We start from the raw sequence: 4,848 nt of genomic DNA, 5'->3' as shown, positions 1-4,848 counted from the left end.
CGTTCAAAGTTAGGCCAAGAAAACTTTCGGCCAAAAGTCAAAATCGCGTTTTTGTTACTATGTACTATGTTATGCGCTCTGAACGAGTGAGAATAACGACTCTTTACATTTAAGGAGTCAATCAAGCAAACATTCATGTTTTATGTTCATACGGCAGTTAAAGAGGTTGAGGTTTGATCATAAATCAATTGGTAATACAAGAAACAGTTTAACTTCTCCGATGTAAAATTCATACTCGCAAAGGTGGAGTCTTACGTGATCAATTCAAAGATGTAAGGGCTTTTAGAGAGAATTGAATTCCAGATTGGATAAGAATTTCTATGTATGTATTGTACTTTTGAGAATTTGAGAATCCTGCTTTCTGATTATAGATGTTGTCATTTCTGCTACTTCAAAAAAGGGCCAGAGTGCTGAGACACAAACACCGAAACACAAAGCAAAAACTAATACTTGATGTATGTATGTATGTATGTATGTATGTGTGTTTGTCAATTAACCAAAGCTTGTATATGATTATGTCGATTGTTAACTTAACTTAATAAAAAAATAGACAATTCGGATTGTTGAAGTTCGATATGGTATAAGCTCCATAACTAGTTCACTTTTAACTAAAAATCACATTGTTATACTTTTTTGGTGCTATTCACTACACCTCTATTTGTCATTTTTCATTAAAACTAATTTTTTTTTTACTTTTCATTAATTTTTCTAAAAAAAAAAGGAAAAAAAAAAGAGAATCCCTTTCTTTCAAGGCTTTCTGTATGTATATTACTTAACCAAAGCTTGTATGATTATGTCTTTTGCTAACTTAGCTAAAAATCAATATAATATGAGGAAAGAGTGAATCAACAAAACATACAAAAATAGAAAAGTAATAAATGAAACATGCCCCCAAACCCTAGCATTTGGTGTTCGTGGTGAGATCATATTAATTCTGATTTGATGGTCAAAAAAAGAAAGAAAAGAAGGTATTAAAGCTGATAACTGACGTTGACTATAATGGTTGGGTGTAGGCCTTGTTAGAAATCGAAGTCAACGTCAATCAAAGCTTGATTTGTGGATCAAATATTAGAGAACAAATAAAAATGTAATTAGGTCCTAAAGTTTAGCTATTTGTCTGCTAATTTACTTTTTTTAGACTAAATGTATTTCTATATGGGTGTGTTTGTTACAACTCCTTAAAAGGGATTGGCTTGAACTAGCTTAACTAGAATTATAATCTTATGTTTGGTAAGGTTCTAGACTAGAATAAGTGGGACTCGCCTCGACTACGAGGCACTCCGCCCTTCACTAAACCTCATTAGCTAGTCCCCTGCTTTCGCTTGGTATTAAGCGGGGCTACGGAAACGAGGCGGACATCTAGTTCCAGTTCACAGGCTCCGCTTCTTTTTCTGCAGCGTTGTCATCGTGGCCAGGTCGTCGGTGGTGCTTGGAATCGGGAAGTTGGCTTTTTGAAAATTGGAGTTCTCGGGAGGGTTGGGTCTTGGAATCGAAAGGGTTGAGATTTTTTTTAATTGATTTGGGGATTTTGAAAATCAGAGGGCTGAGACATCCAAACCACGAACTCACCCCATCTTCCAAATATGCTCACAGATTTCAAGTGCAAGGGAGAGGGATGGAAGATTTGGATGTTGATTGTGAAAAGCTTCTAGCATGCAAACCTGATCTTGATTGTATAAAGGCTCTGCATTTTGATAGCGAGGTAATTTGGATTCCAATACCCCAATACAAATTATCTTAATCGATGAAGAAAATTAAGAGATTGATGCATGATTTGACAAAGAGAAAATGATGGGGAAGATAAACGATGAATGACACACCCCATCCCGGAGTAGGGCATGCTGGCCGTCACGTGAGAGTGACGTAACCATTTACACAGTTCGGAAGCTTTTAAAATACAATTGCTAAAAAGAAACCCCCGAGGGTGAGTCCTACTTTTAACAATTCTGTCAGAACACCGCTGAATTCCTCATGGCCACCAAAACTCTGCTATCTTGAATCTGGAGGGGCGCAAAACAAGATTGAGTGGGTCATTAAAACAAAACTTTTCGAAAACATTTCATTTAATAACATATCTAACCCCTCGCTGTAAAACCTGTATACTTTCCCATAAAATAGCCATATATAAACATATATATAAGCAAATATCTCAAATCACAACCTTTTATCACTTTTCAAAAAATATGCCATGCCAAGTGTCAAAAACATAATATAGATGCATCAATATAAATCAGGTGAAAATAAATCAACCGGAGACCCTGAAGTGGTCCTGTACGGCTGATTCTAAAGCTCAACATCCAATCTAGCCGGAGTCACAAACTATGACCTGTACGGCACTGCCGGAGTCACCAACTCTAACCTGTACGGCACTACACTGCACATAAGTCGGAACTACCCATAGTAGTATGTTCGACTAGGATGATGTAATAATACGCTCTAGTGCTTCTCTCATCAATCATCTGTGCACATAATCTAAGGTCACCTACCAGTCAGAATCACATCTAGTGGTCTGTACGACTAGCATGTCGGAACCACCTCTATTGGTCTGTACGACTAGCACCTACTTGGATCCAAGGTGAGCGTGTGGTACGGGGTGAATAATATAAGCACTAACATCAAGGGTGCAGATTATGAGCTTTCAACACAATTCACATCAACCATAAATCATAAAAATAATATAAAACTCACCTGATACTCACCTGTGCGTCCACAACACCATTTCACATATTTGCATCAATTACCAAATCATATAATTCATATAACAATTCACATATTTCAAATAATTCTATGCATGGCATTTCCAAACGCATTTCATAACACATTTCATTTAAATTGATTTCTGGGAAAACTCATTTATATAGGTATATACGGAAACAAAACTGCCCACTCACAGATATGTCGAAGGGTCGTAGCCCCCGAGCCTCCCTTAACTGTGCTCATCATCCATATAAGCCTCGCTTATAGAAGAAGTAACCAAAATAACGTTATTTAAGCACATAACCAACCTAAGTAATAACTTCTCATACATTGCTTAAACTGGGCATATGAATATACCATAGTGATCTACACAACCTCACGAGCGTCGTAAAAATTTTAGAATAATTTTTTAGTGTCGCACGCGCCCCCACGCGCCGTGGGTGGCACGGACCTACGCGTCCCCACGCGCGTCTTCTTCTTCCTCGCGTCGCCGGCACCGAAAACCTGCAACTCGTCCGTTCTCATTCGTTTCTTCACCATTTTTCATGAAATTTTCACCTACGAGCTCTAAATTAAGAGGGGAAGGAATCTATACCTTCAAAAACCTTTGAAAACCTCTGAAATTTCGTCAGGAAAATCCTCCAAAATCGGTCAACTTCGAATGGCGTGATCCTGACGTCCAAAAACCTCCAACTTGGTCATCCGAGCTTCACAAGATCATTTTATGAACTCCTATGATCTTAGATTGGTCCAAAAACCCTAGATTAAAACATCATGAACAGTACCTCGTTGTTAACTTTCGGAAAACCCTTGATTTCATGAGTTTCAGGCCAAACCAAAAGCATGACTGGGTTTGTGAACTTACCAGGGTTCCAAATCCGTTAAGAACAAGTTTGATATGTGCCTCAAACATCCAAAACCACGACGTCCGTACGTTCGAGGCTAAAAGGAAGAAAAATCGAGAGAGAGAAGGGAGAGGAAATCCACGGGGGAGAGAGAGAATGCAGGTTTGTGTGTGTGGTCCACATAAATCCCTAACCATACAAATGAAAACATAACCCAAGTTCCAAATTAAATTTTCCACAAACTTAGGAAGGACAATAATAATTAAATGTATAAGTCACACCCACAACTTAGAAATCGATAAAGGCAATTCCGTCATTTCATATCAACGAATATGAAATTCCGGAACGGGCTGTGACAATCTCCCCTCCTCATAGAATTTCGTCCTCGAAATTCACACCACCAATCAATTCACTTAGTACTCAAAACAACCTTGGATACATCTCTCTCATTCGATCCTCTGTCTCCCACGTACATTGTCTTATTTCTCAGACTTTCTTTTTCCAATCCAAAATCGTCACTGATTCCTCATCATAAGTCAAATCCAGATAAATTTTCAATGGTTAAGGAGGTATCACACGTGAAAGATCTGAAACATAATGTCAAAGCATCGAAACATAAAACACATCATGCACTTACGTCAGCTCTAGAAGCAACTCAAGCCTGTAAGCAACTTCACCAACTCTTTCGGTGATCACATAAAACCCGTTGTCTCTATGACTTAACTTGCCTTTCTTTTCAAATCGAACCACACATTTCCAAGGCGATAATTTCAAAAATACTCAATCATCTACATTACACCCGATTAGTGGCATGTCTGACAAACTCTTTGTTAATCATGGGCTGCTTTCAAGTTAGACTTAATCACTTGAACATTCTGAGTAGTCTCAACCAAAATCTCTGGGCCCTCTAAAACTCTTTTGCTAATCTCTGACCAACACAAAGGTGTACGACAAGCTTTACCATAAAGCGCTTCAAATGGTGTCGTCTCGATGCTAGAATGGTAACTATTATCGTAGGCAAATTCCATTAAATCCAACTGCTTAATCCAAGCGTCGCCAAACTGCAATATTGAAGATCTCCGCATATCCTCCAAAGTCTGAATAGTGCTTTCTGATTAACCATCTGTTTGAGGGCGATAAGTTGTACTATAAGGTAACTTGGTAACCCAGCTTCCTGGACGCTATCCAAAACTTAGAAGTGACCGACATACCCAAGAAGTTCAACAGGTCTGTAAGCCTAAATCTCTTTTCCATAAGACAGATAAATAACTGTTGCACTTCTAGAAAGGTTACTGCTCTTTCATTG

General features: G+C 38.4%; 1 long non-coding RNA gene across 1 annotated transcript; it reads right to left on the bottom strand.

The window, feature by feature from the left end:
• Positions 1-3,059: 3,059 nt before the first annotated feature.
• On the bottom strand, positions 3,060-3,628 carry LOC126605623 (uncharacterized). The gene is made up of 3 exons (XR_007617017.1): positions 3,563-3,628; positions 3,293-3,456; positions 3,060-3,201 (listed from the first exon to the last, which is right to left on the bottom strand). It is a non-coding gene; the product is annotated as an uncharacterized LOC126605623 (long non-coding RNA).
• Positions 3,629-4,848: the final 1,220 nt, after the last annotated feature.

The sequence above is a fragment of the Malus sylvestris genome, chromosome 15 (assembly GCF_916048215.2).
Source record: "Malus sylvestris chromosome 15, drMalSylv7.2, whole genome shotgun sequence".
Classification (NCBI taxonomy): Eukaryota; Viridiplantae; Streptophyta; class Magnoliopsida; order Rosales; family Rosaceae; genus Malus; species Malus sylvestris.
Note: the sequence above shows the minus strand (reverse complement) of the source record. Positions and strands in the feature narration are given on the sequence as shown.